Here is a 24,224-nt window from a genome sequence, read left to right as displayed (position 1 = left end):
CAAGTGTGCCATCGTAGAACGTGGATCCTACCGTGTAACAGATACCTTGTTGACCAGTACATGACAGATAACTCCTGTAGGCGAGATCATGGCATGACATACGTTCTTTGATAGTTTGGGAATTATCCTTTAGGTCACGTCAGATATATTTCAGTAGTGTGTAAAGAATATATCTTTGTAGAAATTATGTAGTGTGCATGGTTGTAGAGCAGACATCCGGCCGTGAGATGTCGCTTAGTGCCTAGTCCACATTCCTTGTAGGGTTGTATTTTGCAGATGCCACTGCTATACAAGTACTGCATGCCAGCCACAGCTGATTTGTGGGAATGTAGCGCATAAGTTGTAAGGTTTCTGCTGTTAGGTGTGATAAACGAGTTAAGTCCGAGTGTGCCCTGAATTAAGGGGAGCCGGAGGTGGTCAAATCCAAAAAATTACGATTTTTTTTGTTTTTTTTTTTTTTGTGCTACCGAAAATTAATTGGAACATTCCTCTCTAATGTAAACTTTGAATTATTGTTCTACTCGCCCTGGAAGTGGAGTTATTACCATTTTCCCCCACGCCTGCAGAGGAAATGGGCGGGCGCTGAATGCATCTAACACCCTTTCGCGACTTCCTGGCGAACTGCTTGGGATTTTCTCGGCCTGTTACGCATACAGCGCCTTATGTTACGCATTCAGTGAGTGTGCAAGGGTTGGCTACATTGTTTTCTGTGACAAATGAAGCGCTAAGAGCGCGGAACATCGTCTCTTTGCTGTTTACCGTTTCGAATTAGTTCAGTGTTGCGCCTGTTGTTGGTTGTATTATCCTTCTTGTGTAAAGCGTTGTTCTGGTTACGATGCTACGTTTTAGTAACCGTGTATATAAGAAGAGGAAGAACGTAGGGAAAAGAAAATTAACACTAATACCAAGTTGCGATACTACAATTACTGAAACAGTGCGTTCTTCTGCTAAGCAACACATGGCCGGCCATAACCGTGTGACATCTTGTAGCAAGAAGCTGGACTGGTGGAAGTGACAGATTTCGTAAATACGTTAGTGACAGTGATGATATTTTTCATGACTTAGCACAGCCAGAATTGTTACACAAATGTCTACACGGAAAGACGCAGAATCCTAATGAGAGCGTAAACAATTTGATTTGGAAAGTGATTCCTAAAAGGGTGTTTGTAAGCATAAAAACACTGCACTTTGGCATTTATGATGCAATAGCAACCTACAACCAAGGCAACAGTGTGAAGTGTGGAGGCATTAGGATTTACAGCTGGGGTGAACACTGTACGAGCACTAAGAAATATTGACAGAGAAAGGATAAGAGGAGCAGAAAGAAGAGAAAGGCATATGAAGTATGATGGAACAACAGGCCAGAAAAGAAGACAGAAGAGGAAGCTTTCGGAGGATGAAGACCCTGATAATCCGTCCTATAGCGCAAGAATGTATTGAGAAACTTTAATAGCCATCTCCCGTACATTAGAGTTTTTCGAATATAAGGAACATTTTCTCAAAATCCACTCAAGCTAGAGAGATGAAATTTTTATACAGCACTCCTAGTGGTCAAACTTACATTGTAACACAGCCATTTGGCAATATGTTCAGTAGTTTCATTTCAGTTTAATTATAAAGCAATTATTTGTAAAAAAAATTGGGTCATTAATAAAAAAAAATAATTGGAAGGAAACTAGAAAAGATACTCCAAAATCCCTCTGTCATAACTGCAATACTAAACCACTCTATATGTAAAAAAAAAATTCAAATTTTTCTATTTGGTAGTTTATTCATAAATGTTCCTCAAACTTAGTGATTTTAACATGGGCAGCATAGGCACCTCCGGCTCCCCTTAAGAAAAATGCCATCTCGTATACAGTGTTTAGACTCCCCAAATAAAATTGGTAACGCGCTCTGACTGCATGAATGTTATTGGCCTGTGCATGAAAATGCACAGTACCAATATACGAGGGTTGGAACTTAAATAGTGGCAACTATTTATTCACAACCGATACAAAAGAATTACATGTTTGCACCTGTTACTGTCCTCCAAAGTAGTCACCAGCGTTTTTTGGAACCCGTTGCCAGCGATGTGGAAAGCGTAGTATACCATTAGCAAGCCTGTCTTGTTGATGGTGCAAATGGAGCGGTTTACTGCATGTCGAATCTCTGGAACAGTTCTGAAGCGAATGCCACGAAGTGGTTCCTTCGTCTCCGGAATCAAATCAAAGTCACAAAGACAAGACCGGGGAGTATGGTGGATGGTACAGTACTTCCCAGTCCCATCGACCGAACAGAGCAACCACAGCTTGCGCTGTACGCGCCCGTGCATTGTCGTGCAAAATGATGGGTGGGTTGCGCAGAAAGTGTCGCCGCTCATTTCGCAAAGCTGGTCGCAGCTGATGCTCCAAAAACCAGCAGTAATACTGTGCATTGACGGTCTGCCGTGGAGGAACGTAATGTGTTAAGATAACACCATTACAGTCGTACACGAGAATCACCATTGAAACGTCCCCTTTGAACATTTATATAGGACTGTGCTTAAACTGACACACAATATTTTTAGCGCAACGCAATCTGACTTTCAATAATCCCTACTAAACAATGGCCCTGACTAACATTAACCTGTACCTTTCACGAATCACTTACCTCACCAAAAATCTTCGTTACTCGAACTACTGCAATACGGCGAGCGCCACTACTGCCAGCTAAATAAAAGATTCAAACTACTGAAGGCACTAACTACTGATAGGTATAGTTAGCAAAGGAAAGATTTTAATAGAGAACAAACACTGTATTTACCTTAATAGTCATAATATATATATATATAATTTCAGAACTCCGCCATTTCTCTCCCCACATCCACCACTGCTGGCGGCTCACCTCCAACTGCGCAACGCTACGCGCTGTTACGATCCAGCTGCCCAACACTACAATGGCAGACAACAATGCAAACTAGCCACAGACTGCACACAGAACAGCCAGTGATTTTCATATAGAGCGCTACGTAACGTTGCCAATAAGAAAACATAAACAGCCTACTTACATAAAGAAAACATAAACAGCCTACTTACACCATAACTTTCACCACACTGGAGCTCTGGAGCCACTATGTAAGTTCCAACCCTGGCATGTTCCAAAAAGCCGATCGCTAAAGTGCAGTTTTTCAGGGGTTCATGTATAGGATTCTATTGATCACAGAGATAATGGATCAAGTTTCGTAGCTATTCTACAGTACAGGATGAAAATCTGAACGTTTCACACTTCTTCCACCGTAGACAGATTGAGGAAATCGGTTGGTTCTTTCGCTTTACGTGTAGTCTACATGGTGGACCTTAGGCGGATTAATCAGCACCATTTTGTCATCGGCGGTTCGTGAGGAAAACTCGAAAAAGCATGATTTTTGGGTGCGAAAATACTTCCACAGGGGGATTTTTTTCCCTCCGTGCACAAGCTCTAGGGACTGATTAATGAGAGGATATGGAACAAAAAAGGTCTAATGAACTTATATCTGGAAATGCATGGTTTGCACGCTACAGACCGTTCATTCAGTCATACCTTGTCACAGAGACTGCGGTCTAATGCGCGGGCAGTCACAGTTGCAGTAAGTGGTGAAAATGGTTTCGATGTGCTTTAATGCATGCGTGTACGTCCCATAGTACATTCTGCCACACACGTTCACATCGGCCAGGCTGCATCCGAAAAGTGTCAAGCCGCGTGGTCTTAGGCGCGTTGTCACGGTTCGCGCGGCTGCCCCCGTCGGAGGTTTGAGTCCTCCCTCGGGCATGGGTGTGTGTGTGTTGTCCTTAGTTTAAGTCAGATGAAGTAGTGTGTAAACTTAGGGACCGATGACCTCAGTAGTTTGGTCCCATAGAACTTACCACAAATTTCAATTTTTCAACAGTGTCAAAGGCAACCTGAGTATGCTGCTCCAATGTCTGCATGTCTGGAATGGTATCTGCATACACGATACTTTGAGATGGCGCCATAACCACAAATCGCACGTGCTGAGATCCGGTGAACGAGCAGGCCATGCAACTGTGTCCCCTCGTCCGATCCGTCGACCAGGAAAGACACTAATGAGATGCGTCCGGACGTTAATGCCGAAGTGGGCTGGAGTACCATCACGTAGCAGCCACATAACTCTTCGAATCATCAATGGCACTTCTTCTAGCGGGCGAGGCGAAGTCACCCGCAAGAAACGCCGATAATTCCGGCATGTTAAGCGATGTGGAAGGAAGGCACGTCCCAAAATACGGTCGCCAATTATGCCGGACGGCACGTCCCGGCTGCACCGATGCTGATGATTCGCTGTCACCATACCATGGGGTCCTGCATACTAAGCCACACACGACTGTTATGAAAGATGAAAATACCACTCCGCATAACAGTGGCATCAACACACGACTTTTCTGAAAGCTGAAAATACCACTCTGCATAAAAGCGGCATCAACACAAGACTGCTATGAAAGCTGAAAATACCATTCTGCATAAAAGTGGCATCAACACACAACTGTTATGAAAGCTGAAAATACCACTCCGCATAAAAGTGGCATCATCACACGACTGTTCTGAAAGCTGAAAATACCACTCCGCATAAAAGTGGCATCAACACACGACTGTTATGAAAGCTGAAAATACCACTCCGCATAAAAGTGGCATCAACACACGACTGTTCTGAAAGCTGAAAATACTACTCCGCATAAAAGTGGCATCAACACACGACTGTTCTGAAAGCTGAAAATACCACTCCGCATAAAAGTGGCATCAACACACGACTGTTCTGAAAGCTGAAAATACCACTCCGCATAAAAGTGGCATCAACACACGACTGTTATGAAAGCTGAAAATACCACTCCGCATAAAAGTGGCATCAACACAAGACTGTTATGAAAGCTGAAAATACCACTCCGCATAAAAGTGGCATCAACACACGACTGTTCTGAAAGCTGAAAATAGCACTCCGCATAAAAGTGGCATCAACACAAGACTGTTATGAAAGCTGAAAATACCACTCCGCATAAAAGTGGCATCAACACACGACTGTTATGAAAGCTGAAAATACCACTCCGCATAAAAGTGGCATCAACTGTGAATTAGATAGAAGACACCTATCCGGGAATCGTGGTTGCCTGGTGAAGAAAACAGTGACAAAAGTGCTCCCAATCTGGAAATTCTGTCGCTAGTAAGGCCGGCACACGCTGTGTGATAATCATAATAACAATTGTCATGGAGAATTTTCTGCACGGTCATCTGGCTTATCCTGTACTGGTGGACTAACTGTCTGGTACTGACATGGCGGTTGCGTTCCACAGTGTTAATCACATGTTCCTCCAAGTCTGTTGTTCGAACATTTCGGGTACGTCCTTCATGATTCCGTGCTTCCTGAAACAACCCTGTCTCAGACAAACGGCGAAACACTGTTGCAAACATTGGATGCTGTGATTGTCGTCGGCAGGGACAGGTCTTCTGATACAACCTTTCTGCCCACCGCCCGTTTCCGTAAGTAAACCCCATGTCGGCAAGCTCTTGATTCCAATACGGAAGCATTGTGTGCAACGCTGTATCACATCCACTACAAGATGAGTCAGCAAGACAAGTGAATCGGACACAACATTAGCAATGACTATAACAGGAGAGGGCGCTAGGGCGTAATGTATGAGGAACAGTACCACCCTCTAGGAGGAAACCTCGCATACTGTAACTGTGGCTGCATGGTACAGCGCATATTAGACCGCAATATCTGTAACAAAGTATCACTGAATTAAAAAAAGCCTGTACCATGGAAACCAAGCATATCTGGGCAGAAGTTCTTTAGATCTTCTTTGCTCCGTATCCTCTCATCGATCAATCCCTACAGTTTGTACACGGTGGGAAAAATCACACTTTATAATTTCTATTCATGGAGAGTCGCCGAAAATTTTTGTGTTCTTAAGATGATGATTTGGGGGACCTAGAAGCTCTTGGAGGTATCATTATCCGTTACGACATCCAGAGGTTCATAGCTATAGCTCTAATGTAGAAAACAGCAAAACCGGTTTCAGCCGTTGTTTGCACCGTGGGAAACAATTATGTAAATAATTAACCATAGAAAATGACTCAAATTATAACTGTACAGTCTTTAGATATTCATCTACGAACGCCATTTTGCTCTTTTGGAAAATTTGCGTCCGTTGTCAAGATATTCCCCAAAAACCGCTCATTTTAGGTGCCGAAAGTACCACTTGTGGACATGAACAGTTTCATAATTTCTGTTCATAGCAAATTGTCCATATTTTCACCATACGTTCTTAAGTTGATGTTCTGGGGAAATCTTGATACTTTGATCGCTATCATCATCCGTTACCGAGATCCAGATGTTCAAAGTTATCCGCATAAAATATGCACGTAATACGCGGTCTGAGGCGCAAATGTCGCTTTAAATAACGTAGTGAACACATGGCATGAGTTCTAGGGTCATGGCAGTGGTCACCATACTATGCATTTGGTCAGCACTTTTACACCGATAGGTGGCCGAGCGTTTCTAGGCGCTACAGTGTGGAACCGCGCGACTGCTACGGTCGCAGGTTCGAATCCTGCCTTCGGGCATGGATGTGTGTGATGTCCTTAGGTTGGTTAGGTTTACGTAGTTCTAAGTTCTAGGGGACTGATGACCTCAGATGTTAAGTCCCATAGTGCTCAGAGCCATTTGAACCATTTTTACACCGATAAAACCTTACAGTGCGCTCTCTTTGTATAAACAGGCACTTCACCCCTATACAAATGTAACCGAGATGGTACTGAAATGACAAAAAAATTGCTGAAAAGTGTCTTAACGTGCCTAGAAGGAACTTAAAATGTCAGCCAAAACTTACGTAAAACTGGGAAAACTAAAAATGGAGTAAAATACTTCAAACAACTTTTTGACTCTTTCAAGAGACAAATCAAAAGTCAGGCGTTTTCGATGAACTGCAATCGATGAGAGGAAGGTATCGATGTAAAATACAAAAGCAAAGGATTTTATAGTAACCTATATCATGCATAATTATTTGTTGTGAATATGTGTAAAAATATATAAAGCAATCGAAGTATATAAATAAACGATCAACATTTTGCTGACCTATAGCATTCGCTTTATATAAGCAGCACACATCGCTTTAGCAAGGGAAAGAAGGGAAGAAGCAGAAAAACGCTTTTCTTGGAACATAAAAAAGGCGAATGTGTTCCTCTAACTATCCGAGTAGCTGTCTCAGGTTGTTTGCACATGACACTGTCGTTTATCGTCTAGTAAAGTCATCAGAAGATCAAAACAAATTACATATCGATTTAGCAAAGAAACCTGTACGGTTCAAAAATTAGCGATTGACCTTAAATAAGGAAAAGTGTGAGGTCATCCACACGAGTGCGGAAAGGAATCCGTTAAACTTCGGTTACAAGATGAATCAGTCAAATCTAAAGGTCATAAATTCAACTAAATATCAAGGAATTTCGGTTACGAACAACTTAAATTGCGAAGAACACATGGAGAATGTTGTGCGGAAGCCGAACCAAGACCACGTTTTATTGATAGAACACTCAGGAAGTGTAACAGACCTACTAAGGAGACTGCCTACACTACGCTTGTCCGTCCTACTTTGGAATACTGCTGCGCGGTGGGAGATCCTTACCGAGTAGGATTAACGGAATACGTCGAGAAAGTTCAAAGAAGGGCAGCACGTTTTGTAATATCGCAAAAGAGGGAAGTGTGTCACTGACATGATACATGATTTGGGGTGGACATCATTAAAGCGAAGGCGTTTTTCGTTGAGGCGGAATCTCCTCACGAAATTTCAGTCACCTACTTCCTCCTCCGATGCGAAAATATTTCATTGACGTTGACCTATGTAGGGGGAGTGATCGTCATAATTAAAAAAAGGGAAATTAGAGCTCACAGGGAAAGACATAGGTATTCGTTTTTTGCGCGCGCTGTTCGCGTTAGGAAGAATGGAGGATTGTGAAGGTGGTTCGATGATGAACCCATTGGCAGGCACTTGAATGTGATTTGCAGGGTATCCGTGTCGATGTAGATGTATACCGTGACAGAAAAGTGGGAAACCACGTTCCGCTTCCGTCACCAAATATTTTGGCGTGTGAACATATTCATGCTTCTGTGCTGAAAAAGAGTAGTAGAGAGAATGTGAGTACGGAAGAGAGAGAGAGAGAGAGAGAGAGAGAGAGAGAGAGAGAGAGAGTTCAAAATGGTTCAAATGGCTCTGAGCACTATGGGACTCAACTTCTGAGGTCATAAGTCCCCTAGAACTTAGAACTACTTAAACCTAACTAACCTAAGGACATCACACACATCCATGCCCGAGGCAGGATTCGAACCTGCGACCGTAGCGGTCTCGCGATTCCAGACTGTAGCGCCTAGAACCGCACGGCCACTCCGGCCGGCAGAGAGAGAGAGAGAGAGAGAGAGAGAGAGGGGTGGGGGGTGGGGGACAGAACTAGTGGGAGGCAAAGAGAGAGGAGACAGTTGTGGTGGGAGAGAGAAAGTGACAGTGAAAGTATGTGTGTGTGTGAGTGTGTGTGTGTGTGTGTGTGTGTGTGTGTGTGTGTGACAGAGAGAGAGAGAGAGAGAGAGAGAGAGAGAGAGAGAGAATGGGGAACGAAAGAGAGAGTAGATATTGATGTTCAGTGATAGACAGCGACAGCAGAAGAGAAAGAGAGATCGATGGAGAGAGAAGCAGTGGGAGCGAAAGAGGAGACTGTAGAAATGAGAAATACGATGAATGGAGACCGTACATAGGCTTGCGGGGTCCGGAATTTTAACACGAAAGTATAGGGCAGGGCGCATATTGGTCAAAAATTTTAATATTTGGGTATAGGGGAGAAAATGACTTAGAACTCCCAGAATTTTTTGAGCTGCCGAGGTGCGGTGGAGACAGCCGCTTCAACGGACGCAGGAAGGCGCGCCGATCTCCCGTCTTTCCTGGTCCGCACCAACTGCCCGCTGCTGCGTCCGCGACTGCTGCTCCGTCGCGACAGCCCTGCTGGTGCGTCTCCCACTCACTTCCAGGCACACGACGGCGGAAATACTGGCTCGGACCCAACCGTGCAGAGGAAACACGCTCGCTGGCAGAAAGACACCCCTGCACCAGGCAAGGACCGAGCCAAGCTCCACAAGATGGTAGCTGAAGGGGTCCAGAAGCGCTCAGAGAACCAGTTAAACCACGGCTTCGCAGCTCGCACCGGCCAGACCGGTGTGTGGGTTGACTCGTGTTGCTCTCGTGTCGGCCGCGAAGCCACTACCCCTCGCTATACGGCGCGGCCCACTGGACTCAAGTGGCGACCCCACATGCGCCGACGCTCGAGGCGGACGAATCATCTGGTATCTCAGTGCGCGACCGACCAACCGATCGATCCAACCGCCAATGACCGTTGCTCGAGCAAACCCGAGCAGACTGGCGGCCTAACGCGCAGACTCAGACGCAGTAACTCAGCCCCGACCGGGCGACCACTCGCTGAGTTCTCTTACTGGTGGTGTGGCAACACTCTCATTTTCCCGGCCTTAAAGGTTGATCCGAACGACTGACATACTAGCACTCTGCACGACAGACAGACACTAACTACACTCCTGGAAATGGAAAAAAAGAACACATTGACACCGGTGTGTCAGACCCACCATACTTGCTCCGGACACTGCGAGAGGGCTGTACAAGCAATGATCACACGCACGGCACAGCGGACACACCAGGAACCGCGGTGTTGGCCGTCAAATGGCGGTAGCTGCGCAGCATTTGTGCACCGCCGCCGTCAGTGTCAGCCAGTTGGCCGTGGCATACGGAGCTCCATCGCAGTCTTTAACACTGGTAGCATGCCGCGACAGCGTGGACGTGAACCGTATGTGCAGTTGACGGACTTTGAGCGAGGGCGTATAGTGGGCATGCGGGAGGCCGGGTGGACGTACCGCCGAATTGCTCAACACGTGGGGCGTGAGGTCTCCACAGTACATCGATGTTGTCGCCAGTGCTCGGCGGAAGGTGCACGTGCCCGTCGACCTGGGACCGGACCGCAGCGACGCACGGATGCACGCCGAGACCGTAGGATCCTACGCAGTGCCGTAGGGGACCGCACCGCCACTTCCCAGCAAATTAGGGACACTGTTGCTCCTGGGGTATCGGCGAGGACCATTCGCAACCGTCTCCACGAAGCTGGGCTACGGTCCCGCACACCGCTAGGCCGTCTTCCGCTCACGCCCCAACATCGTGCAGCCCGCCTCCAGTGGTGTCGCGACAGGCGTGAATGGAGGGACGAATGGAGACGTGTCGTCTTCAGCGATGAGAGTCGCTTCTGCCTCGGTGCCAATGATGGTCGTATGCGTGTTTGGCGCCGTGCAGGTGAGCGCCACAATCAGGACTGCATACGACCGAGGCACACAGGGCCAACACCCGGCATCATGGTGTGGGGAGCGATCTCCTACACTGGCCGTACACCACTGGTGATCGTCGAGGGGACACTGAATAGTGCACGGTACATGCAAACCGTCATCGAACCCATCGTTCTACCATTCCTAGACCGGCAAGGGAACTTGCTGTTCCAACAGGACAATGCACGTCCGCATGTATGCCGTGCCACCCAACGTGCTCTAGAAGGTGTAAGTCAACTACCCTGGCCAGCAAGATCTCCGGATCTGTCCCCCATTGAGCATGTTTGGGACTGGATGAAGCGTCGTCTCACGCGGTCTGCACGTCCAGCACGAACGCTGGTCCAACTGAGGCGCCAGGTGGAAATGGCATGGCAAGCCGTTCCACAGGACTACATCCAGCATCTCTACGATCGTCTGCATGGGAGAATAGCAGCCTGCATTGCTGCGAAAGGTGGATATACACTGTACTAGTGCCGACATTGTGCATGCTCTGTTGCCTGTGTCTGTGTGCCTGTGGTTCTGTCAGTGTGATCATGTGATGTATCTGACCCCAGGAATGTGTCAATAAAGTTTCCCCTTCCTGGGACAATGAATTCACGGTGTTCTTATTTCAATTTCCAGGAGTGTATCTAACAAATGCGTACGAGAGACCGACCCAGACTGACTCAGACTGACCCAGACTGACCCCAGACTCACCTACACTGACCCACTGACTCAGACAGACCGCCGACTGACCGACTGGCGAGCGCATAGCGCCACTTAAATGCACGTGAATAGCCAACCTTTCCCCTTTCCCACCAGAGGGAGACACAAAAGATGCGGTTGCCACAGCGGCGCCACCGCCAGAAACGGAGGGCGACTGCTTCACACTACGCGCTGCGGCGCGCTCTCAAAAACAGCAATTTTTTACCACGGCTCACTGGTACCCTCCGCACACTCTTGACGCTGTGGATCTTGGAATATTCAGTTAGCCTAACGATTTCCGAAATGGAGTATCGCATGCGTCTAGCTCCAGCTACAACTGTGGGTTCACAGTCTGTTAATTACCGTGGTGCGGGCGAAGTTAGGACGGAAAGTAGAGTGCTGCAACGCTCAATGTTTGACCGGTCACGGCTCGCCTGTTGACGGGGGGACCGAGCCGCTCGTGTCCGGCCCCACTCGACTCGGCTCGGCCACGTACTCGCCCCATGTCTGTTGTCCGGATTCCGGACACGCGGATAACCGAGCATGACCGGTCACCGCTGACGTCTCACGTCGCCTCGCCCCGGCTCGCTGCACTGTACTTTACTCTACAAATCCAACGTCTCTCTCTCTCTCTCTCTCTCTCTCTCTCTCTCTTTTAATACAAAAGTAACATTTCCAAGAACGGGTACGTGACACAGCTAAATTCATAGAGCACCTGGAAAGTAAAATGTTATTTCAATACAATCGCGGATAGAAGACGAGTCTCATGTCCAAACAAAAGAGATATTTTTCCTTTCATTTATAGGAAACATGAAATAAGTGCTTTCCCTGTAATCTGGAAGACAACCATCTTCATAAAGAAAGCATACAAAGGACATTAAACATTTACAGACGTAACTTGTCATACGTTTCAATTGTTTGCAACATAAACAAAATTATAGTTGTTGTTGATCAGCAGGAAATCACTAACGCGTTCCGGATTTAATTGGCTGCGGCAATTTGTTATTAACATGCCGGCTTTACTAAAGCACCTTCCACTAAGCGCTTGTTGCTGGGATACATAAAATACGTCTTGCAACTGCAGCGAAACCTGGCAGATCTGTTTCATGTCTGCTCCACCACTTTAAGATGCCATCATCATCTCCGGGGTGCATTAAAATGTACGGATGTACTTCATCTGCTGCGGATGATCTGTTGTTCGTCCATTCCTTGAAACGAGCTCTCTTTCTGGGTGGTGATGACACAGTACTTCAAGGATCTATGATAATAAACAAAAGAGACAAGTAATACAGAACTGATATGGAAATCATCGAAACATTCCCGTAAGAGACCGATGACCTCGCTGTTTGGTCTCTCCCCCCAAACAACCCGACCCCCGTTCCCATAAAAACGAGATGTTTTACGTTAATGAAATATTATACGAGTCACAACATTCCCGTTTCTCTATAATACACATTCCACTAACTATGCAAAAACGATTACGTTAATGATTGAATCTTGTACCTGCGTACGTAGCGCACATTTGTCGCACATTGTTAAGAATTTCCTGCTTTTCACTTATTTCAAGCATATTAAGATAACGGAAGGACGGCCAAAGAAACGATCTTTGTGAGGTTTCTTGCAACTGTGTTTCTTTACATGAGTGTTTCCCGACTGGAAAAACAATAAAGTGGAGCAGTTTATGCACGATACGTACCCAGTAGACGCAATGTTTTCATCTACAACCAACAGAAATGTACTCCGTACTTGGCTTTTTAGACCTTCCCGTTTCTTTAATGTGTAAACATTGGTTTCAATCTTACGTCTTACTACACTGGCTTCCTCGCGCTGCATGATTACAGGGAGAGACACACCACAAATAAGAAGCCCGCACTGGCTGCAGGTTCATACGGATAATGACACGTGTAATGTGTTTGAAGTTATGTGCTACGTATTCGGTCACGGCTTCTATGCTCGGTCACAAGAACTAGTGCGGGTAGCCTATCCAGTTAGGGTGTGCTCGCCCCACCTCGTATTTTGTGCTCGCTTACTCGGTCATGTAGGACTCTAACGGAAAGCTTTTCAGATGAATCACCCGAGTCGGCATGAATGACAGCTCCGCCAATGCACTGACCTTTTATACCTGGTGTACGCGATACTACCGGCTTGTGTATACGTGCATATCACCATCCCGTGACCTATGTCACCTCAGTGTACTGAGGACAAAAGAATGTGTGAAATCTAATGGGACTTAACTGCTAACGTCATCAGTCCCTAACCTTACACACTACTTAACCTAAACTGTCCTAAGGACAAACACACGCACCCATGCCCGAGGGAGGACTCGAACCTCCGCCGGGATCAGCCGCCCAGTCCATGACTGCAGCGCCCCAGACCGCTCGGCTAATCTCGCGCGGCGTACTGAGGACAATGGACAGGCGTCGTCCGTGATCAAATAGAACAGCGCAACCACGAGGCTTGGCTAGCATCTTCATTTATGTTCCAGCAGGTGTTTCATGCGATGTTTCCGTATTTTTGTCCAAATCCTGTAGCTACAGTCCGCAGCTCGTGGTCGTGCGGTAGCGTTCTCGCTTCCCACGCCCGGGTTCCCGGGTTCGATTCCCGGCGGGGTCAGAGATTTTCTCTGCCTCGTTGTGACTGGGTGTTGTGTGATGTCCTTAGGTTAGTTAGGTTTAAGTAGTTATAAGTTCTAGGGGACTGATGACCATAGATGTTAAGTCCCATAGTGCTCAGAGCCTGTAGCTACACCCGGCTCTCACAGACCGGACATAAGATGCGACGGAGCGCAGCGTCGACAGCGCTGACTCTACGCTGTATAAGAATGCCGAAATTACAGCTGCGGCCTCGTCGTTTTTATGTTCGGTGGTGAAGAAAGCGGTAGAAATTCGTTCAGCGAAAAATTTATGCAATAAAGATGGTGTTTTCAGCTTGAGCAAAGCTCGGAACCTGGCGGTGTATTTACTAAGAGGCGTTCTGCGGTACAGTTCCTAACTATAGGCCTACTTCTATCTCCGAGAATAGATTCAATATAATCAAGCAGATTAAAACTGTGTGCCGGTCCGAGACTCGAACTCGGGACCTTTGCCTTTCGCGGGCAAGTGCTCTACTAACTGAGCTACCCAAGCACGACTCACACCCCGTCCTCACAGCTTCACTTCTGCCAGTAACTCGTCTCCTACCTTCCAAACTTTGCAGAAGCTCTCCTGCGAACCTTGCGGAACTAGCACTCCTGAAAGAAAGGATATTGCGGAGACATGGCTTAGCCACAGCCTCGGGGGATGTTTCCAGAATGAGATTTTCACTCTGCAGCGGAGTGTGCGCTGATATGAAACTTGTAAGACGTGCTTGGATAGCTCAGTTGGTAGAGCACTTGCCAGCGAAAGGCAAAGGTCCCGAGTTCGAGTCTCGGTCCGGCACACAGTCTGCCAGGAAGTTTCATATCAGCGCACACTCCGCTGCAGAGTGAAAATCTGATTCTGGAAACATTCCCCGTGCTGTGGCTAAACCATGTCTCCGCTATATCCTTTCTTTCAGGAGTGCTAGTTCTGCAGGGTTGGTAGGAGACGAGGTACTGGCAGAAGTAAAGCTGTGAGCACGGGGTGACAGTCGTGCTTGGGTAGCTCAGTTGGTAGAGCACTTGCCCGCAAAAGGCAAAGGACCCGAATTCGAATCTCGGTCTGGCACACAGTTTTAATCTGCCACGAAGTTTCATATCAGCGCACACTCCGCTGCGGAGTGAAAATCTCATTCAGGAAATATAATCAAGATTCAACAGGATCACACCTTTTTTCCGGCGCGTGTGTACATTGGGGATGGCGATTATTGCTGAAAGAACCGGTTTTCGTTTATATCGCTTTTGCCACGCCACTTTAATCTGGATGTTACAATCGCTCGAAATAATCGGTTTCTGAAATAAACTGTTTTCCGTTTTCCTCTAATAACTGTAGAAATAGAACAAAAATTGAAAATGTTGACTCTCCTACTTTCAAGATACATAGAATCAAAATATTAAATTAATTAGGCAAAAAAAGAAGAAAACAGCCCATCCACTGTTTGCCGCTTCTCTCGGAAAGTAATAACTGTTTGGAACATCATCATCATTTCCTTTGGGCCTTTGTCCCACTTCAACGCGGGGATGGTTTTGTTACTGTGGATTTGGCGGTGTTAGTTGCAGAGGCAGGCCAGATGCCTTTCCTGTCGCCACCCCAATCTCCCCCTGGACGGAAATAATGTACCCCAGCTGTCGAGTCGTGTAACTGAGGCGAAACTTGGGGACCAGCTCGGTATTCACCTAGCAGGATGTGGAAAACCGCCTAAAAACATTCAGGCTGGCCAGCATACCGGCCATTGTCAGTAATCCGGTGGGCGGATTTGATCCGGGGCCGGCGCAGCCAGGAAGCAGCGCATTAAGCTCTCCGCTACCCTGGTGGGTTAATAACTGGTTGGAAAGTAAAAGAAAAATCTCTTATTGATTCTAAGTTTCTTAAACTCCGCTCAAAAATCGTGTTGTAACTGGGGATCACACCACTATTTGGGCATTACAAGTAGTAGTGCTGAAGGGTGAACACTGTGGTTGAAAGGACAAGGGCTACAAGCATATAATGCTTGTTAGTTTCTTTACGATTAGACCTACAGTGAAATATATATCTTGAAAGTGAATTGTAAATAAGGTTCCAGTATTACTGCTTAAAACATTTACTGAGTTACTTATAATCCGTCTTGATTGTAAAATTGTTTATTCACATGACCGGTTTCGGTTCCTCTAGAACCATCTTCAGATCTGCAATATCGGTTACAGGAGTAACCCGTCCACACACAGCAACCATCACATGTAATGCAGCATGTAAACTATTACAGGTGAAAATTATTCATCGTTATTGGACCGTTTGAAAACCGAGCTGCAAGAACAACGCCGGCGATTGGACCGCTAAAAAGTCCTTTTCCATCACGACAATGCACCAGCACACACCTCAGCAGTTGTGGTCGCAAAATTCATGGAAATTGGACTCCAACTCTTTTCACATCCCCCCTATTCTCCAGTCTTGGGTCCGTCGGACTACTATTTGTTCCCTAATTTGAAGAAATGGCTGGCGGGCCAAAGATTTTATTCAAACGAGGAGGTGATTGCAGCAACTAATAGCTATTTTGCAGACTTGGACAATTGCTATTATTCGGAAGGGATCGACAAATTAGAACAGCGTTGGACGAAGTGTATAAGTCCAAAATGAGAATATGTCGGCCGGCTGGGGTGGCCGAGTGGTTCTAGGCGCTACAGTCTGGAACCGCGCGACCGCTACGGTCGCAGGTTCGAATCCTGCCTCGAGCATGGATGTGTGCGATGTCCTTAGATTAGTTAGGTTTAAGTAGTTCTAAGTTCTAGGGGACTGATGACCTCAGAAGTTAAGTTCCTTAGTGCTCAGAGCCATTTGAACATTTTTTTTAATTTTTTTTTATTTTATATTTTTTAGTTTTGAGAATATGTCGAAAAATAAGAAAGGTTTACCCCAAACACGTAAGTAGGTTTTATTTTTACACGGATTTTTAAACTCCCCTCCTATCACTTGCTTATACTGTTTTGTGGAAAAATAAACGCAACCTTGCAAAATTTCCGTTTGTTGCTTACTCTTCGCTTAGTTCTATTGAAAACTGTTGCAACAGACACTAGAATAATACGTGTGACCAGAAATTTTAGTATTAGTGCCACCAATTTTTTCACGTGCTCCAAGCTTACACATGGTTCAAATGGCTCTGAGCACTATGCGACTTAACTTCTGAGGTCATCAGTCGCCTAGAACTTAGAACTAATTAAACCTAACTAACCTAAGGATATCACACACATCCATGCCCGAGGCAGGATTCGAACCTGCGACCGTAGCGGTCGCCCGTCTCCAGACTGTAGCGCCTAGAACCGCACGGCCACACCGGCCGGCTCCAAGCTTACAATCTTAGCACAAAATGCTTCTTGATGTACAGAACAAAGGACCCCATGCGTCGATCGTGGCTCTTTCATTGTCAACTTGAGCTTTAAATTATTTCTGCATGGTAATGTAATTTCATTTCATTGCAAATATGCAGTGCCTGCCGCTTATGCGAATTGGGAATCCACATCCTTATCTTTTGTCATTCCCATTGGGTCACGAAGATAGATCACTAGATTGTCTCCCTTCCTGCCGAACTTAGGGGTTGTGCCGATAGAAAATTGCTGCACCGCAGTGCAAAATGGAGCGTCGCGCTTTTCCAAATACTTCCCAGGAGAACGAAGCAAAGCTGAGTGATACCCAACTAAATGTTGGCCATTACTCTGTATTAAAGGACATCGTGGCATTCTCCGTACTTCAAATGTTGTCCGCCTTGCCAAGAGGAGGATTACAGAAGGACAGTTCAAAAAAAATGGTTCAAATGGCTCTGAGCACTATGGGACTCAACTGCTGTGGTCATAAGTCCCCTAGAACTTAGAACTACTTAAACCTAACTAACCTAGGGACATCACACACATCCATGCCCGAGGCAGGATTCGAACCTGCGACCGTAGCGGTCGTGCGGTTCCAGACTGTAGCGCCTAGAACCGCTCGGCCACTCCGGCCGGCAAGGACAGTTCCGCCGAACGCTGATCCCTTATACGGATCTCACATCGATGATACGGAAGGCTGCTTTCACGATAGGAACTGTGAATGGCATGTCTCTCAGCGCTCTAAGGTCGGCCTCCTGGCGGCCATACAACCGAACTTCTCTTCTCGACCATGGTTCACCTCGGTGCTGCTAGGACACGGGTGTTGCCCTGCGCATCTACAGCGTGTTACAAAAAGGTACGGCCAAACTTTCAGGAAACATTCCTCACACACAAAGAAAGAAAATATGTTATGTGGACATGTGTCCGGAAACGCTTACTTTCCATGTTAGAGCTCATTTTATTACTTCTCTTCAAATCACATTACTCATGGAATGGAAACACACAGCGACAGAACGTACCAGCGTGACTTCAAACACTTTGTTACAGGAAATGTTCAAAATGTCCTCCGTTAGCGAGGATACGTCCATCCACCCTCCGTCGCACGGAATCCCTGATGCGCTGATGCAGCCCTGGAGAATGGCGTATTGTATCACAGCCGTCCACAGTACGAGCACGAAGAGTCTCTACATTTGGTACCGGGGTTGCGTAGACAAGAGCTTTCAAATGGCCCCATAAATGAAAGTCTAGAGGGTTGAGGTCAGGAGAGCGTGGAGGCCACGGAATTGGTCCGCCTCTACCAATCCGTCGGTCACCGAATCTGTTGTAGAGAAGCGTACGAACACTTCGACTGAAATGTGCAGGAGCTCCATCGTGCATGAACCACATGTTGTGTCGTACTTGTAAAGGCACATATTATAGCTGCACAGGTAGAATATCCCGTATGAAATCATGATAACGTGCTCCATTGGGCGTAGGTGGAAAAACATGGGGTCCAATCGAGACATCACCAACAATGCCTGGCCAAACGTTCACAGAAAATCTGTGTTGATGACGTGACTGCACAATTGCGTGCGGATTCTCGTCAGCCCACACATGTTGATTGTGAAAATTTACAATTTGATCATCAGAATCGAGGAAGTACAGTACATACCGACGAAAGTAAAATGAGCTCTAACATGGAAAGTAAGCGTTTCCGGACACATGTCCACATAACATATTTTCTTTCTTTGTGTGTGAGGATAGTTTCCTGAAAGTTTGGCCGTACCTTTTTGTAACACCCTGTATATCGGCTGAAGATGGTTGAAAGTTATCACGTGTGGACACTGCGACAAGGACACAACGGGAGTAGCGGACCTTAACCACATGCTATTGGCATGTTCCAAGTACACGACTGCATAATCAGACTTATTGGGTGCCAGGGGTCACCCCCACCCCACAAGTATTCCGGTATTAATAGAACTTCCTCACATGCTATTTGAAAACCACCAGCATACAAATTTAATTTATGAGTTGCCGAGGTTTCAATATTCACATGGCGTCAGCCCGGTTCGTAACCAGGTGGGTAATTTTGTGTTTTAATTTGCGTACAGAAATCTGTTTGTACATTAAATTTTCATTACTGCTCTCTTGCGCATTTTATATCACTGTTCTGCTGCCACTATAGTACCTACCGTTGGTCGTATAGTGCTTGTCATTTCGTTTTTTTTTTTTTTTAATGCGTTTGTGAGTATGCTACATTCAAATTTTTGTTTGATGTTATTTGCAATTTTGTTCTTCACCTATTGTTGTACTTATTGTATGATGTACGGTGTTTGCCCTTTCGTGTTTTGTCTCTCACGTTAAGAGCATATACAAGCTCGTCATAATGTTGTTGTACAGTGCTGTTTGTAATTCGGGAAAGGTTTTTTTTTTTTTTTTTTTTTTTTTTTTTTTTTTTTTTTTTTTTTTTTTTTTGAAATCTGTGGTAAGTTCCTATGGGGCGAAACTGGTGAGTTCATCGGTCCATACGCTTACACACTACTTAGTCTAACTTAGACTAACTTATGCTAAGAGCAACACGCACACCCATGCCCGAGGGAGGACTGGAACTTGAACTCTGCTCCATTGTAATCGTTATCACTGCCGTCGGTTGCCTGACGTTTATCCAACTGCGTTTTTATTTCACTTTAAGCCTTTCGTGAGCCGTGGGGGATATGCTTCCCACTAAACGTATTTCTTTACAGCGTTCAAAGGAGTATATGTTACCACTTCTGTACGCTCCTGGCACCGAGAGGCTGTCCGCTGCACCTGCTATAGTTTCTGTTTGTTGTGAAATACAGCCTTCAGGACTGTGTTAGGTAAATACCCCACCAAACCACTTTGTTTTAATGGTTATTGGGAAGTATGGTTACCACCAAAGAAGTGTCTGGAAGTGGCTCGGGAAGTATACTTACCACAAAATTGCCGGCCGGTGTGGCCGAGAGGTTCTAGGCGCTTCAGTCTGGAACTGCGGGACTGCTACGGTCGCAGGTTCGAATCCTGCCTCGGGCATGGATGTGTGTGATGTCCTTAGGTTAGTTAGGTTTAAGCAGTTCTAAGTTCTAGGGGACTGATGGCCTCAGATGTTAAGACCCATAGTGCCCAGAGCCATTTGAACAATTTTTTTGCCACAAAATTAATCTGCCATTTGTGGTCCTTACAACTTAGGAGTATCCAAAAGCTTTTGTGAATACGTCTTACCACCTCTGTCTATGTCTGACATCTTGCGGTAATACACTCCACCTGATGTATGAAAACTGCTACAACAATCAGTTTCTGTTTGTCGTGGGATCACTGTTTTTGTCGTAACAATGTCTCTGAGCACTATGGGACTTAACATCTGTGGTCATCAGTCCCCTAGAACTTAGAACTACTTAAACCTAACTAACCTAAGGACGTCACACACATCCATGCCCGAGGCAGGATTCGAACCCCCGACAGGGGGAGCCGCACGAACCGTGACAGGACGTCCGAGACGTCGCGGCTACCCTGCGCCGCTCTGAAATATACACTCATGCTCATAAATTAGGGATAATGCTGATACGTGGTGAAACGACACTCTGGTGGGCGGTTTGCGGGTTAAAATCACCTCGAGATATGATCTTGATGTGCATTTGACCTGCGGTCGTCGCTCGGTGGCGCTGGCAGGAGTCCACATACGTAGAGGTGTGTTGGTGCATGTCAGAGTGCGGTGCAGCGAGTAAGTGTGCAGACGTTTTCACACGTGCTGATGGTGACTGTGTGTTGAAAAGGGCTCAAAGAACACTGAGGGGTAGAATATAAGGGGTAGGAGACTAGGGCGACTGGAGGCTGGTCAAACACAGCAGGTCGGAGCACGGGCCCTCCGTGTGCCACAAAGCGTGACCCCAAGATTATGGCAACGATTCCAGCAGACAGGAAACGTGTCCAGGCGCTACAGTACGGGACGTCCACAGTGTACAACACCACAAGAAGGCCGATATCTCACCGTCAGTGCCCGCAGACGGCCACGGAGTACTGCAGGTAGCCTCGCTCGGGACCTTACCGCAGCCACTGGAACAGTTGTCTCCAGACACACAGTCTGCAGACGACTGAACAGACACGGTTTATTCACTCGGAGACCTGCAAGGTGCATTCCACTGACTCCTGGTCACAGGAGAGCCCGTAAAGTCTGGTGTCAACACAGTACATGGTCATTGGAACAGTGGTCCCAGGTTATGTTCTCGGACGAGTCCAGGTAAAGTCTGAACAGTGATTGTCGCCGGGTTTTCATCTGGCGTGAAACAGGGACCTGAAACCAACCCCTTAATGTCCTTGAAAGGGACCTGTATGGAGGTCGTGGTTTGATGGTGTGGGATGGGATTACGATTGGTGCACATACACTCCAGCATGTCTTTGACAGAGGAACTGTAACAGGTCAGGTGTATCGGGACGTCATTTTGCACCAGTATGTCCGCCTTTTCAGGGGTGCAGTGGGTCCCACCTTCCTCCTGATGGATGATAACGCACGGCCCCACCGAGCTGCCGTCGTGGAGGAGTACCTTGAAACAGAAGATATCAGGCGAATGGAGTGGCCTGCCTGTTCTACAGACCTAAACCCCATCGAGCACGTCTGGGATGCTCTCGGTCGACGTATCGCTGCACGCGTTCAAACCCCTACGACACTTCAGGAGCTCCGACAGGCACTGGTGCAAGAGTGGGAGGCTGTACCCCAGCAGCTGCTCGACCACCTGGTCCAGAGTGTGCCAACCCGTTGTGCGGCCTGTGTACGTGTGCACGGTGATCATATCCCATTCTGATGTCTGGGTACACGCACAGCAGACAGTTGCGTTTTGTAGCACATGTGTTTCGGGACGGTTTTCTCAACTTATCACCAGTGCCGTGGACTTACAGATCTGTGTAGTGTGTGTTCCCTATGTGCCTATGCTATTAGCGCCAGTTTTGTGTAGTGCCACGTTGTGTGGCACCACATTCTGCAATTATCCTTAATTTATGAGCATGAGTGTACATTATTAAGATGTGTATCAGCTCATACCTTTATTACATGATCAAGTTTTAAGGATTGTTTTCTCATTGTGGCAAGTAAACTTTAATATCGGTAACGAATATTTTTAAATAAAGTGAAAGAAAACATAAAATAAAAACAGAAAACACTGTTAAATACCTTTTTACGTGTAATGCCAACACGTAACAGCTCACAAAAGGCAAGTGGGAAATCCATTTACCACCATGGTTTCCATACCTCACAAAGGTGCTGTGGTGAAGTATGTACCACCATAGTTTTTGGTCGTAAATCAAAAATAAATTTATCAAAAATAAATATAGTCAATTTATCACAATTCTAATAGAATAAAAAAATTATCTTCGCTGGGTTGCTACAGAAAAGAGTTAAGAGTGTGTTTGTATGCCAACTCCGTAATTTTGTTCTATTCTGCTTTTTTTGAAATTATCTTTCTTAGGCATTTTATAACCGTTGTTGACTGTATGGTCCTTGTGAGCGAAACCCAAAATGAAAACATAAAAATAAAAAATAGCCGAATGACATGTAGTGCTTTGGCCCGCCGCAGCACAAGTGAAGTTTAGCACGCTGTGTCCTACACTTATGTATTCGAAAGCGGCTTGTTTGTGTAATTGTATATGAGATCATACACCTGCCCGTAGAAAAGCGCTTGGCAAATAGAAATATTGACAGTAACTGTTCTCGTTTTTTCTTTTTTTGTTTTGTAAGAAATAGGAGCCACATACACTACTGGCCATTAAAATTGCTACACCAAGAAGAAATGCAGTTGAAAAACGGGTATCCATTGGACGAATATATTATACTAGAGCTAACATGTGATTCCATTTTCACGCAATTTGGGTGCATAATTCTTGAGAAATCGGTGCCCAGAACAACCACCTCTGGCCGTAACAACGGCCTTGATACGCCTGGGCATTGAGTCAAACAGAGCTTAGATGGCGTGTACAGGTACAGCTGCCCATGCAGCCTCAAAACGATACAACAGTTCACAAGATTAGTGACTCGCGTATTGTGACGAGCCAGTTGCTCGGCCACCATTGACCAGACGTTTTCAAATGGTGAGAGATCTGCAGAATGTGCTGGCCAGGGCAGCAGTCGAACATTTCCTGTATCCAGGAAGGCCTGTACAGGACCTGCGACATGCGGTCGTGCATTATCCTGCTGAAATGTAGGGTTTCGCTGGGATCGAATGAAGCGTAGAGCCACGAGTCGAAACGCATCTGAAATGTAACGTCCACTGTTCAGAGTGCCGTCAATGCGAACAAGAGGTGACCGAGACGTGTAACCGATGGCACCCCATACCATCACGCCGGGTGATACGCCAATATGGCGATGACGAATACACCCATCCAATGTGCGTTCACCGCGATGTCGCCAAACACGGATGCGACCATCATGATGATGTAAACAGAACCTGGATTCATCCGAAAGAATTACCTTTTGCCATTCATGCACCCAGGTTCGTCGTCGAATACACCATCGCAGGCGCTCCTGTCTGTGATGCAGCGTCAAGGGTAACCGCAGCCACGGTCTCCGAGCTGATAGTCCGTGCTGCTGCAAACGTCGTCGAACTGTTCGTGCAGATGGTTGTCGTCTTGCAAACGTCCCCATCTGTTGACTCAGGGACAGAGACGTGACTACACAATTCGTTAGAGCCATGCGGATGAGATGCCTGTCATCTCGACCGCTAGTGATACGAGGCCGTTGGGATCCAGCACGGCATTCCATATTACCCTCCTGAACCCACCGATTCCATATTTTGCTAACAGTCATTGGATCTCGACCGACGCGAGCAGCAATGTCGCGATACGATAAACCGCAATCGCGATAGGCTACAATCCGACCTTTATCAAAGTCGGAAACGTGATGGTACGCATTTCTCCTCCTTACACGAGGCATCCCAACAACGTTTCACCAGGCAACGCCTGTCAACTGCTGTTTGTGTATGAGAAATCGGTTGGAAAGTTTCCTCATGTCAGCATGTTGTAAGTGTCGCCACCGGCGCCAACCTTGTGTGAATACTCTGAAAAGCTAATCATTTGCATATCACAGCATCTCCTTGTTATCGGTTGCATTTCGCGTCTGTAGCACGTCATCTTCTTGGTGTAGCAATTTTAATGGCCAGTAGTGTACATTTTAAGGAGGGTTCTGTACTCACAACACACGCCGGTAAATATTTTCATTCGAAAACGAGGGTAATTTAT

At 46.4% G+C, this 24,224-nt stretch overlaps 1 protein-coding gene across 1 annotated transcript in view; it reads left to right on the top strand.

Moving 5' to 3' along the window:
• Positions 1 to 24,224, top strand: part of LOC126108225 (uncharacterized) — a 927,355-nt gene that overhangs the window by 584,112 nt on the left and 319,019 nt on the right. The gene's annotated exons all lie outside the window — the stretch shown is intronic.

Source organism: Schistocerca cancellata, chromosome 11 (assembly GCF_023864275.1).
Source record: "Schistocerca cancellata isolate TAMUIC-IGC-003103 chromosome 11, iqSchCanc2.1, whole genome shotgun sequence".
NCBI lineage: Eukaryota > Metazoa > Arthropoda > Insecta > Orthoptera > Acrididae > Schistocerca > Schistocerca cancellata.
The sequence above is the reverse complement of the archived record's forward strand: the minus strand, read 5'-3'. Positions and strand labels throughout refer to the sequence as shown.